The 14,452-nt window shown below is 39.2% G+C and overlaps 1 long non-coding RNA gene across 4 annotated transcripts in view; it reads right to left on the bottom strand.

Moving 5' to 3' along the window:
• LOC145723916 (uncharacterized) overlaps positions 1-14,452 on the bottom strand; it is an 87,866-nt gene that overhangs the window by 18,043 nt on the left and 55,371 nt on the right. For 3 of the 4 annotated variants that reach the window (XR_014149329.1, XR_014149330.1, XR_014149332.1), the window contains one exon: positions 1,486-1,546. The exons of the other annotated variant lie outside the window; for it this stretch is intronic. This is a non-coding gene — a long non-coding RNA (uncharacterized LOC145723916). The remainder of the gene's footprint in view (positions 1-1,485; positions 1,547-14,452) is intronic. 4 annotated transcript variants of the gene reach the window in all.

The following is a 14,452-nucleotide window of genomic DNA, read 5'->3' as shown; positions in this document are numbered from 1 at the left end:
TGGTAGAAGGCTGTGGTCTCTTTTTGTGTTGCTTCTCCACTCCACCCACCCCCATCTTCCCCACTCCTGACCACCTCCTCCTTAACACCACCATTAACATGTGCATTTGACTCCCCCTTATAAGTGATTCTTCAGTAGAATATTATCAAATTGGAAATCCAGGTAACTTGGTCAGAGATCATGCTGGTTCTAGTCATTTTTATTCCTTATCAATTTCCTTTTTAAAAGTGAAGGGGAATAATAAGATAATAACAGAAGGATTAATTAACCATCTTCACGTACTCTTGAAGTTTATATGTACATAAATAGTATTGTCAAAAGTCTTAATGGACAGGATTTGACTGCTTGTTTGCAACATTTGTCAACTCTCCGTCTGAAGTCAAAAGGATATGGGGATTTTGCATACAAACTTAGGATATTTTCACTAGGTAAGAGAAAGAAGCAAAACTAACCCCAATGACTGGTTTGGAACTGTGAAACAGTCTTCGTTAACCCGTGGCAAAAGAATTGGCATTCAGAAAATATTTTCCATGATTTGCGTATGTTCATTACATATTAAGGATGAAGACTTTATCCATCCACTAGATTTGAAAGGTTTCAACTTTTTGCTACCTTAATTTGCAAAGCATTCAAATCTGCACATTGAATTACATAAAACCCTACTTCAACACTTCATGATGTCTTTCCCTAATTTTAGTTGAAAATAGAATTGGTAGATTTTTCTTAGGAGGATATTTTGGAGAGCTGCCAAATTAAGTTCTGGTCTTAGGGAAGCTGAAACCAACTCATGGTGGTTATCTTTTTTTTTTCTATTTTTCAATAAGAAAGTTGAACAAGATACACCATAAAAAAATAAAATAAGGGGCACCTGGGTGATGGAGTCAGTTAAGCCTCCAACTCTTGGTTTAGGCTCAGGTCGTGATCTCAGGGTGTGAAATCGAGGCCCAAGTCAGCTCTGCGCTCGGTGTGGAGTCTGCTTGAGATTCTCTCTCCCTCTCCCTCTGCCCCTCCTGCTCATGCTCTGTCTCTCTCTCTCTCAAATAAATAAATAAATCTTTTTAAAAAAGGATTAAAAATAAAAATAAAATCAGAAAACTCTACTTCACTCCAAAAATTTCATTCAGTTGAGTGGTAAGATAGATTCTGATCTCATGGGTTCTCACTTTTTTTCCTCTTCTTTCATAACAGTCTCCTCCTTAAAACAAGTGAAGTTTCAGTGTATGTGCTGCTGAAGCGAGCACTGAACAAGTTAATACAATACGTTTCCCTAGTAATCTGGGGCTCTGTTGCCATATGTAGATCTCTGAAGAATGGTAATTAAGCTTTATAGAGAATGTAAAAAATAGGAGACCTAAAACTTCCCTACACCCGTGAAAATAACACCTGTACCAGATTTAATACTACCTCTTTCCTCATTTTTATTCCTGGCGTTTTCACTTGCTACAGGAACGGGTGAAGGGAAAGAGCAAAAAAAGAGGGAGGTACCTGCAAACATCATCATTCTAGGTCAAGTCTTCATCGCCAACTGTGCCTTTGGAACGTTAACCTTTATTAGAAAAAATAACATAATTGGAATTCAGAAACAAAACTTCACATTTCTCTCAGGAAATTTATTCATTCTCATAAAATTCCCACTTAAAAAGTAGAAAAGTCTCCCTCCCCAATTCGGAAATGGTTATCCTTTACAAATTACAGGTTTTTAAGCTCATCACTTTTAGAAAAATAGAAAATCTGGACAGATGTTTTAGCCTCCTAATCCATAAATCCTCAAACATGAAACTTCCTGCCTCAAGCCCAAGGTGGAAGGCAATGACCTCAGATGACCCAAATAAGAGCAATAATCCCAGAAAAGCTTGAAAATACAGTACATAGTACATGTGTAAGAGCATGAACCATAGCCAAGCTGTCTGTGTTTGAATCCCGGTTCTTCCGTTTCCTAGCTGCGTGAACTTGGAAAAGCTACTTAACCTCTCTGTGCCTCAATTTCCCCCGCAAAATGAGAATATGGTCATACCTAACTCATATGAATATTAAATGCATTAATATTTGCTAAATATAGCCCTGTATGCTATCAGAATTTTTGAATTTTTTAAAAAAATTATACCTTACCAGGATAGTTTGAAAATACAATCTCTCTTTTTCTACTCTATTCAAAGAAAAGCCCTTTATATCCTAAGATGACAGCACAAGAAGAAAAAAAAATGGTGGGGGAAGGGTTTTTTTGCTCAAAATAGGGCAGAATATGCAAGGCCAAAAAGTTGTGAATATGTGAAATACATGAAAAATATATCTTTAAGGGGTCAAAGGATTTGGAAAAGGATATGAAGTGTTTCATGTCCTAATAGCCTGCCTTAGTCATAATCAAGAGTTCTTTGAGAACTCTTGATTATTCTAGGAGAGTGATTTTGTTAAATAAGCCATTAGATATTTAGGCTATACCTACCTTGGCAAATATTTATTACTAGAAGTTGGATTTGAGCAAATAAATGCCATATTTTGGGACATCTTAATAACCTGAGTTGAGATTCCAAAACAAATATTTCTAATAGTTGGGTTTTTTTCTTTTCCCCCAATGGACATGCTCATTTTAAGCATTAAATAAAATAGCACACGGGTGGAAGTTTCTATAAAGTTTTTGCAAGCTTTCTCATATACCCTTCCAGCTATCATTTAAACCAGCACTCCTGGTTGCCCCATTGAAATAGTCACGAAAATATTTTCTTTCATTCACTCTTTCAGCCAGTATTCGATGAATCTCTAAGTGGGCTAGGGCCTGCGCTAGGTGTTGTAACACAACAGTGACCTACACAGACACGACCCATGCCCAAAAGCATACGACCTGCAAGATTCCCTGACGACTAACATATACCCATATGAGAATGTTGGAAAACCTTTTTGTCTCTAGTCTTCCAACCTGTGTTTTCTCAGCCTCTTCAAGAATAGGAGTTATGGTGACCGGGCCACAGAATCTGTAATACTCAAGACTCTAGCTAAGAGATTTGGGTAACATTTCAAGACATTAATCTCATTTCAGTATAACCAAGTTCCCAAGGCTAAGCTTGAATGAAAAACAATGAGTCCTTGGGGCGCCTGGGTGGCTCAGTCGTTAAGCATCTGCTTTCGGCTCAGGTCATGATCCCAGGGTCCTGGGATCGAGCCCCGCATCGGGCTCCCTGCTTCGCGGGAAGCCTGCTTCTCCCTCTCCCACTCCCCCTGCTTGTGTTCCTGCTCTCGCTGTTTCTCTCTCTGTCAAATAAATAAATTTAAAAAAAAAAAAAAAAGAAAAACAATGAGTCCTTTAATACAGCTCCATTCAGATAAAGCATGTCGGTGGTCCAAGAGCAGCTGAACATTTTGTTGAGCATAGTATCAAGAAAGTTTCTGTAAAGACAAGGTTCAAAATGGGGGTGTTACCACCCACACATGTACTGGAGCAATTAGAATGTGTGGGAGAGTCTCCAAACTTCCTTCAGGCCATAACTCTTCTTCACAGGTTGTACTGCAACTGAAATCATTAAAGATGGTTCCAGTCACATACTCATGAAGCCAGAGCCAATGATGCAATTCTCATGCTCTCTAGCTGGTTTTGCCATATCTCACAGGCATAAACTGGTCTAGTTGGTTTTGCCATATTTCACAAGTATAAACTGGTCTAGTTAGTTTTTCCATATCTCAGAGCTATAAACTCATCCTAAACCTAAATAATCTAAAATTATTTATTTGCAGTCACAACCAGTCAAGGGAAAGATACCAATAAGTCAATTTACATATAAATTGAAAAAAACTTTCAAAATACATTCTTTAAGAATAAAAGAACTGCTGGTGTGTAGAATGTACCACACATTAGCATGCTCTAAGAAAAGTCTTTCCAATCATATTTAATTATAAACCCAAAGAAAACCTGAAAGAAACTCCTCATGAAATGGAGGGCCTTATAATGAAATGGAAGTCCAGCTAACACGTGGTTTTCTAACTTTAATAAAGCTGGTATAGAACAGTGAGGGCCTGACCATACAAGTCTAAGGATATTGATGTTTATCTCCACTTTTTTCACTGCTTAACAGAACTTTGGTTTTCTATAAAGGTTAAAAAGAAAGAAAGAAAAACTGAAAATAACCTAACAGTCCATCAATAGGCAACTGGCCATACAATTATTAAAAATGATTGTGTGTGTGTGCACACGTGTGTGTGTGTGTGTGTGTGTGGTCCTATTGGCATTCATGCCATATTCTTCTTAAAAATGCAGGTGAGAAGACCATAGGCATAGTATGACCCCATTTGGGAAAACACATCTGTTTTGCACAAAAAATAAAAGTCTGAGAGAGAACACAAAGAAGTGAATAATGGTTATCTGTTTAGAGGGCTTTCCTTTCTCATTATTTTCTATGTTCCACCTATATTTTCAGAAGTTGAAACCCAGGTAGGGCTTCATTACATAAACCCAGATAGGCGCAGCCAAACTATCACTTCTAAACGTTTGTGCCTAGACAGAGGGTATCTTCATTTACATCTGTTAGATTTCAATTCCACAGAAATCTGTGTACTACTGCCTGCCAGTAAGTTTCACATAAATAAATACACCAAATATATGCATGGTTACGAACAGACATAGACACAAACTTTACAAAAACATGAATGATAAAGACTATTAATAATCACCCACATCTGTCCACATGGCTACCCTATCAGCAGTTCTCAAACTCCAGGGAGCATGAAAATCCCCTGGAAGTTTTGTTAAAACACCAATTGCTGGTGGACCCACCCTCAGAGCCTCTGATTAAGCAGGGGGGCCGAGAATCTGCATGTCTAACATGTTCCCGGAGATGCTGATGCCACTGGTCAGGGAACCACTTGGAGAACTACCGACACAGCAATGCTATTTTGCCTACGTGATGGAAGCCTGAGGGTGATTTGGTGCCTCTCTGTTCAGTGCGTTCAACTCTACTCTCGGAAAGATGGTAAACAGCTGTTCTTTCTCCTCACTGGAGAAAAGAGAGGGAATGGAATTAACGTGCCGCATAATGATTTAGGTTTGCTCTGGAGGGAGAATGTCCTTACATAAGGATTATTAAGTGCTGAGATGGGCTTAGAGGGTTACTAAGAGGAAGTTGTTGTTATCTGCCTCCCGGGAGATTTTTCAGAATTTACAAACCTAACTTGAATGGAAGGGAAGAAAGAGAGTCGACATGAGGGGCGCTTGTTATTTTCAGGTGAACCAAACCCACTCCATTACCTTTTGCTGAAATGGGATAACTAAATATTTTCTCTTCCTCTGTTCCCCAATCAGAGTGATAGGCAATTGTTCTCTCTGTTTTCTCTCACCTCAAGGAGAGTGTTTCAGATTCACATCACATTGAAATAGTTTAATTTGTAACCTTTCCTTGAGACAGAAAAACAGATCCACCAGGACATCTTCCTCATGCTAGGGCAGAACCAAATAAGAGGTTTACATCTAACTCCTTTGAGGAAAAAGCCCAGAGCCCAGATATCAGCTCAGTAAATCTTACAAAAGGTTGCCTTCAACATGGGTCCGGAGCAATGAGAGAAAACATTTGGAGAATGAAAACAGGTTTAGTTATACAGCCTACTCAACTAATTTTCTTCAGGTTAAACTCTTTGTTCTCAGCTGTTGGCCATCTCAGAGAATAAAACAAGTCTCCATCTACAGCCTACATTTCCCTTCACTGGTTACACATGTGGACTTTTCCATGGTTCCCATCATGCAGCTGGGAAAACGGACATACTACTCTCCCATCACATTTCAAGACCTTGGGCTCTGATGGGTGTAAAACCTGGATTCGCAGCTCCGCCGACATTTCCTGCCTGTGTGACCTTGAGCGAGTTACTTAAGCTCTCTGTTCCTCCTCTGTAAGATGGAATCAATCATACCTATTTCCCCTGGGGATTAAATGAGATGCAATGTCGAGAGGACCAAGCCCCATGCCTGCCTCACAGGAGGAGGTCAACAAATGTTACTTGTGTCTCCCTTCAAAACCCAGTCCATGAGGAGAAAATGGGCTCCTGGACAGGAGCCATTTGATGGCTCTTAAGTCTGATTCAACATTTGTTACAAACTAATCTTGTACATAGATTTTGTCCACTTCTTATCTTCTCCCAGGTCAGTGCAACTTTGCTTCAATGAGTGCCTCTGAATTTTCACCAGCCTGTGTGGTAGAAAAACCTCTCCTGCACTGGTACATTAATAAACTAAATTTTTTGGATGCAATTATTTAATTAACTCCCAATCAACATTTCCTTTGGAACCCATTATTTCTTTTAATATGAAGTGAGAAAACGGAGAAATAGCTTTAGAGTCAACATTGGTATTCAGATTTCTCTGCTTTATTTAAAAAAGCAAATACTAAGCTCCAACTATTTTCAAATGGGGCCTTATTCAGATTATAACCAAAAAAAAAAAAAGAAACACAAAAAATAAAAAACCAATAGCTACAAAATGAGAATAATATGATTATATATCTCAAAGCATTATTAGGAGGATGAAATGGGATAATGCATGCAAAAATACCTTGCAGAGTTCATAGGACATAGTTATCAGTAATTATTATTATGATGGTTTTGAGTGCATGATGATGAAAGTCCTCTTCAGATCTAAAATTAGGTGCTTAGAAGTAATTTAATCCTCAGGAAAGCCTGTCTCATTCCTTCACTCTATACATACCACCTTCCTAGACAGATAACACTTAGGGCCTGTGGACCATATCCACAGCAAATTCCTACTTGTGCCATAACTTCGTTCTTTTTCATTAATTTGTAGGAGTGGGCATTTATAGACCATCTCTAAATACATTTCTTTCATAGTTGACTTACGTCTTCCATTCTTGCCCTCCCAGTCCATGCTTCAGAAAATAAGCATGAAATCATAATCATTTGGAACTGAAGGGACCCTAAGGGTCATCTAATCCACTCTTGTTATTTTGAAGATGAGGGACCTGAGATTCAGAATGTGAGGTGACATCCCAAAGCCCCCCAGCTGGCACTATCACACCCAGAACCCCAATTTCTTCCTTCCCATGCCAGCAGATAGGGAGGTAAGGCAAGCACTAATCGGTTTTAGATATTTGTTGCATAGACAGTATGTTTGTTTTTATTTTCCTATCTCCAGGAATTCTTTTATCTGCAAATGACAGAAACCAAACTTGAGTAAACTTTAGCAGAACAGGGTTCCACTGGTTCATATAATATGGCCCCAGGCTGCACAGAAATTCTGGACACAAGAGACTTGAAGATCAGGGCTTGTTATTGGTCTCTTGATTCTTTTTTTTTTTTTTTTTTTTGTGGATTGACTACATTTTTTCAGACTGACCTTCTCCATAAAGCTGCCCTAACATAGGGAAAGGACTATGCAGACTGGACCACATGATCCTGAATATAACGGCAACCCACACACAGGAACATAACTGAATAAAGGTGTTACTTTTCTCACATAGCAAGAATTATGAAGGTGAGCAGACTAAGGCTGGAGTAGCCACTCGAGATGATGGTTTCAGTGATTCAACACTCTCCCTATTCCTACTCCATAGTTCTTAGGCTTCAGACATGCCATGTTTCAAGCAGAAGAAGGGAGAGGAGTAAGGGCAAAAGTCACCTGTCAGCTGAGAGTGACCCTTTTTATCAAGACAATAATTTTCCAGAAGTCCCACACAGTAGACTTTCAATTATATCACATTGGCTGGAAAATGGGAGACAAGGTCACTTTTGGCTCCAGGAAAGTGTAAGGAGATGGATATTTTCAACTGGGAACATTCCCACTCAAAAAAATCAATCAATTAATTAATAATGGTGGGATTTTGTTCATAAGATAAAAGGGAAAACTAGATACAGAGTAGGCAACTTGTTTGCCACAGGACATTCCTCTTATTTCCAACTAGACAAATCCTGAAAAGGGCCATTAATTGGCTCTCTTGGGCCCCACACCCACCCTTGTGGCCAGAGTGGTGGGATATCATGATTCACAGTCCCAGCTAGCAACACAGGCAGGTTAGGAGAGGATTTTCGACATAAGGAGGAGGCACAATGCCCAGGTAAAAAGGGGGCTCAGCAGGGGCAACCAGAGACATCATGACAGTCCAAATTGTACCAGCTATATCCAAGACTATCCAAGAATCTGTTCGATATTTAAAATACTGATCATAATCATGAATTTTGAAAAGCACCAAGAATTTCCTCTGATGAAATTCAAAATGTATCCCAAAGCCACAAGGAAACCCATAGCAAAGGCCGATTCCAAATATGAAATATATGAGATCCCCTACCCATTTGTCAGGTGCATCATGTTATGGCCTACGGGTGAGTAATAGGTCAAGGCTAGGTATCTGCTGCCTCATCCAGTGATATTATCTTCAATCATGTTAATTAAATTAATATGACTTGCACTAATGAAAACCGCAAAAACCTATTTTGGTTTCTATCAGCACATACATTTTGATAATTTAGTCCTGTCAGACTTGTGTGCCTCTCAGAACCAGAGTCAATGCTCATAATATCAGGGTAATTTTAAGCATTTTCTATACAAAACTAACAAAGAAAATGACTTGTGAACTAAATCTCACTTCGGTTGAGCAGCAAACCAAATCAAGGATTGTATATTCATGATGACTTTACTGACGCTGGTGGTTTTATCCATCCGTCTCTCTTTCTTAACATATATTCCTCTATGACATGTTTTCTAAATGATTAGCCACCTGAGAAAATATTTAAATGAGCATATCATAAGGTAAAAGATTTATGGCCTAAATTACATTAAACAAATTCAATATGCTGTGCATATGGAAATTAGAAGTTTCCAGATTATATTTTAGCCATTAAAATGTGCCTTAAAATATTTAGTTTCTGTTTGCAACAGTATGATCTTCTTTTCCCCTGTTCATCTGATGGCAGATTCTCAGAGTAACCAAGCGAAAACAAATGACTTAGTCCTTGGTTCAGAGAAATAATGGGTTACTAGCATAATTAATTTTATGTTTAATTACTGTAGAATGAAACAATTCAACAATATCCAATCAATCCTTAGAATGACAGAACAGAAGGTCAGCAGTTGCTAAGTCAATTGTTTTGAAAGAGAAATTTATGTCAGGTTCTCTTTTATGTGCTATGGAAAGAAATTGGATAAAAGTGGTCAAGCAAACATTAATTAATTGTATAAATGTAATCTGGTTGTCATGCTAAATCATACAGGCCGGGGATACAGTTCTCAGAATGGTGGACAGGCACCCACTCCAAATTTCAGCGACATGCCCAACCCACCCCCATTCCCAGGCCATACACAATCAAAAGCCCCCAGGCCAAATATTAACATCCCTAGAATTAATTTTCTAAAGTTTGTATTGACAACCCTATGGAAAAGAGTTGATGGTTCCAGTCCATTTCCCTCTATACCATCCCTGCAGCGTGTGGAGCTGAGGCTAACTGACCTCTCCATTCCCTCCGCCTCCCCAACCGTCTTGCTGCCCCATTAATAGCAAGAAAGAGAATCCCAACTATTCCACAGAGCGATTCTTCTGATCCTTGCATTGATCATATTGGGGAGTTCATGTAAACAATAAGCTAGTGGATCAGAAAAGTGGTCCCCATTACCTTTGCACATTTAAAGAGTTCATTATCCAAGATCTCCCCCTGACTATGGATTTCCCCTCACTTTATGCATTTAGATACTCTGCTTATTCAATTCAGAAAACCCTAGCTTTCCCTCTGCCATCACTAAGATACTTATATCGATACGATGGTGTATTTGCCCCAGGACTGTTCCTCCTGTCTCTATTATAATTCCTTTGGGAGATGCCCCCCAACATCCTATTTCCTTTTTTCTCAGTGTTTCCTTTCTGAACCTAGAGTATGGTGTAGCAGTTCCCCCGCAAGCACAAAGGTGAAAAACCACATCTGCGTCACCTGAGAATTTTCTGTGAAAAAAACTGAGGCACCACCTTCTCATTGTATCTACCAACACCGTAAAGGCAGCCTTCAGAAACGCTGGCGTGAGGAGAAAGTGCCTTCCGTATTGAGGATGTGACTAAAAATGAAGAGTGTGAGGCCAGTTAATTCATGGGACTCGGCAAAATATAGAGCAAGCTCCTTCATGGAGATTAACATCGGTAAGGCCCTGAGGTTCCTGGGGGAGTGACTGGATTGAAGGGACGTGAGGGAGGCTGCCAGGGTGCTGGAAATGGTCTGGGTTTTGAGCTGGATGCTGGTTATGCAGATACATTCCGTTCGTGAAAATTATAATTTATATATTGTTCTGAATATAGGTATACTTCAAGAAAAGATACTCAAAAATAAAAAAAGATCCTAATTCTCTTACCAAGGGAAGCCCCTGTCATATAAGCCTTGGTGTCCAGGAGTTTGGGGCAAACGTTTCTCTGGGAGGATCTTGGATTCATTATAGAAAGTTGTGTGGACGAATCTGGTGTTTCACAAAATGACGAAGGTTCTGGGCACAAGCTGAATGTTCCTGAGCCATGGCCTGATCCGGCCAGGCTGACCTGGGCCAGGTGAGAATTCTGCCTGCCTGTCAGTGACGGCAACAATGCGGAGCTTTGAAGCTGTATCTTAAACGCAGAATCTTCACTTGAGAGGCCAGAATAACCCTAAACTCCGTGAAAAGGGTGCATAGTACCAGGACCTGTGTGTGTATCTGGAAGGCCCCTTGAACCAGGACAGGTGGGCAGCCCTCGTGACAACAGCCGTCAGCCATCTGTAGCAACACTGTTATCCTGGGTGCCCAGAATCAACCACAATATTGAAACAGTTGCTTTCCCTGGGCTACCACATATTTTCCAACGGGAGAATTCAGCTAGTCTTAGCATTCTTAAATACAAAGAAATGCGATGATGACAAATTTACTGTCTTCAGAATAATCTATGAGTTATTTCTTCCAGTATTAAGACACTCTCAGTAGCAAAATGGTTTGTCTACAGAAACAATCCTCTCAGACTGAGTAAATACCAGGCGGACAGCCACATCACCCGGACTCTGAAATCATTATTTCTGGTAGTAGGACTGGCTGATACTCTCAGTGGCAAGTTGGCATTCTCTAATAAATCCAGTAAAGCCAGAAATAGAAATGCGGAAGCGGATTAGATTAAAACCATTAAATTACATTCCTCAAAAAAGGCACTCGATAAATCAGCCACTGATATTTTTGAGTAAATCTTTAAAAAAAAAAAATGTCCCTTCTGTATGGATTACACACGGGTGGGTATATTATAGTATAGCATAATACTGTCTTGTTCAGTATTGTATGTCATCGAAACTAAGAAACCATCGACTCTAAGAAGCACAATTACTATTTTTTCTTTTTGCTGAACAAATTAGACATGTAACACTGTGCATGATTAAAGTGTACAACATGTTACTTTAATGCATTTATACTTTGTATAATCTGATTGCATTGGAGCACTATTTATTATATTACACAATTAATAATTACCTAATTACACTATTATTGCCTATATTCAATATACTGCACATTAGATCTCTAGGGCTTGTTTCCTACTGGTCACAAGGTTGTACCCTTAAACACCATCAGTTTTGTTCAACCCCATCCCCTGGTAACCGCCGTTTTACTCTCTGTTTTTCACAGGTTTGCCTTTTTTGAGATTCCACATGTAAGTGTTATCATGCAGTGCCTTTCTCTATCTGACTTATTTTGCTTAGCATAATGGAAGCACAATGATTTTATGTAATATCACTAAGAAAGGGAGAAAAACAACTAATTTTAAAAATTTCATGACATCTCTTTTAAGAAGCAGCCTCATTTCAGATATTAAAAGGTGAAAAACGTATCTTAGGTGTGCTGAAATATGTGTTTTTCCTACTATCAAAAAAAATGTAGGAAGAAACTTCCAGCTAATTTTAAATTTTTTGGGTTTTTTTTAAGATTTTATTTATTTGCGAGAGAGAGAATGAGAGACAGAGAGCATGAGAGGGAGGAGGGTCAGAGGGAGAAGCAGACTCCCTGCTTCTGAGCAGGGAGCCCGATGTGGGACTCGATCCCGGGACTCCAGGATCATGACCTGAGCCGAAGGCAGTCGCTTAACCGACTGAGCCACCCAGGCGCCACTTCCAGCTAATTTTAAAATTCAATAGCAATTGATGTTTTTATGATTGCATTGATTGATTGCCTTTTTATGATTTAATATGAAAAGGAAAATATTGTTTTGCTTCTTTAAAAACAAAGTTGCTGTTTAGACACCTGGGTGGCTCAGTCGGTTAAGCGTCTGCCTCCAGCTCAGGTCATGACTCCAGAGTCCTGGGATCGAGCCCCGCCTCGGGCTCCCCGCTCAGCGTCGGGCTCGCCACTCAGCCGGAAGCCTGCTTCTCCCTCTCAATCTGCCGTTCTCCCCGCTCGTGCTCTCTTGCACATGCTCTCTCTCTCTCTCTCTATCAAATAAATAAATAGGATCTTTTTTAAAAAGTTGCTGTCTTCTACAAAGTGAACATAAAAGGTCACAGTCCCCTCTTCCATTTTCTGCAATAGTTTTTGCACTGCTACTGAAAATATGACATCAAATGGAGTACGAAGATCCACACAAACTGTAATTCACAAAATGCAGCTTCTCAATATTTCCTTTAAACACAACTCTGAAGCAGTTTTACAGCCACTTTCCAAGACCTTAAACACGTATAATTATAGAAGAGAAGTGCATTTGCAGCACTGAATTCAACCACATTCTCTTAAACTTGATCTCCAAATGTCCGTGGCAGTAATAAAACTATCATTTGCCCCAGTGAATGTGCTTTGAGATTAATTTTTCTTTCCCTTTTAATTATAACACATTTTGCTTTCAAGAGAATAAGTAGAAGTCTAAATTAGAAGAAAACTCAATTAACTGAAACTTATAATTCATTCTAAACATATCGCGGAAAAACTGCTTGAAGCAGGAAAGTTCATGGTTCTTTTCCCTTTTTGAGTGGAGCTGGAATGAATCCTCTAGATTTGGGGCTTGAATCCTCCAACTATTTTGAAACCTTAGAAGAAAACACAGTTTTATGAGATTGAAGTTTTTTAAATTATGAGTAGGGAATAACACTTCCACATGCCCACCAATCTAAATATAGTGAAATGGCAAAAAGAATGAAATACTTTAGGAAAAGATGACCACTAATGTGGACGATACACTACCAGTGGGATCAGTTAGAAATACTTTGGTAGAAAACATTATGAGGACTTTATCACTAGCCCTTGTGGATCAACGCTCCTGTGCTTTCATTTTTACTCACAGAATTCTATATAAGTGCTTAACAACCAAATGCAAGATGTAAATTTTGATCGAATTCTGGATTTTATTTTTTTTTAAAGATTTTATCTATTTATTTGAGAGAGAGAAAGCATGAGTGGTGGCAGGGGGGACGGGCAGAGGGAGGAACATACTCCCTGCTGAGCAGGGATCCCAATGTAGGGCTCAATCCCAGGACCCTGGAACCATGACATGAGCCAAAGGCAGACGCCCAACCCACTGAGCCACCCAGGTGCCCCTGAATTCTGGATTTTATTTATTTTTTTCTTAAGATTTTTTTTTTAATTTATTTGACAGAGAGAGAGACAGACACAGAGAGAGAACAAGCAGGGGGGAGCTGCAGAGGGAGAGGGAGAAGCAGGCTCTCTGCTGAGCAGGGAGCCCCATGTGGGGCTTGATCCCAGGACCCTGAGATCATGACCTGAGCGGAAGGCAGCCACTTAACCGACTGAGCCACTCAGGCACCCCTGAATTCTGGATTTTAAAAAGCAACTCTAAAATGCATTTTGGGGACAATTGGGAAACTGGAATATGCACTATATATTAGATTATATTAATGAATTGTTAATTTTCTTTGGTGTGTTAATGGTGTTTTAGCCATATGGGAAAATGTCCTAATTCTTAGAGGACACATGCTGAAGGTTTAGGAGTGAAGTGACATGATGTCTGTAATTTACTTTAAAATGGTACAACCATACACATGTACACCCATGAAAGAGAGAAAGAACACACAACTGTGACAAAAGGTTAACAACTGGTGAATCCAGGTGAAAGGTATACAGGTATTCATGATATTATGTTTTCTACTTTGCTATAGGTTTGAAATGTTTTCAAAATAAAAAAGTTGAGGGGACCTTGTTTCACTGCATGGAAAAATTCTTCATCTGAATGACGTTGAATACATGTATTTTTCTCTCTTCCCCGACATTACAATAGTTGATTTTAATATGTGCTTTTCTGATGCTCCAATAAAATACTTCTGGAAGAATAGCAGATCAGCAGGCCTTGTTTTAAGTTTATTAACTGACAACCTACTTTCAATGTAAAAGAAAATGTAACCTAGGTCTGTTTTAAAGCAATGATTGTCAGCTCACATGGTCAATATGTCATGCAGGGAGTGAATTACTTTGCCTGTAATCTGAGCTAAATGAATGTCAATGTCAGGTTGCATAAATCATAGATTAAAATGTATCACT

The sequence above is a fragment of the Leptonychotes weddellii genome, chromosome 10 (assembly GCF_054177405.1).
Source record: "Leptonychotes weddellii isolate Sample4059 chromosome 10, ASM5417740v2, whole genome shotgun sequence".
Taxonomy (NCBI): domain Eukaryota; kingdom Metazoa; phylum Chordata; class Mammalia; order Carnivora; family Phocidae; genus Leptonychotes; species Leptonychotes weddellii.
Note: the sequence above shows the minus strand (reverse complement) of the source record. Positions and strands in the feature narration are given on the sequence as shown.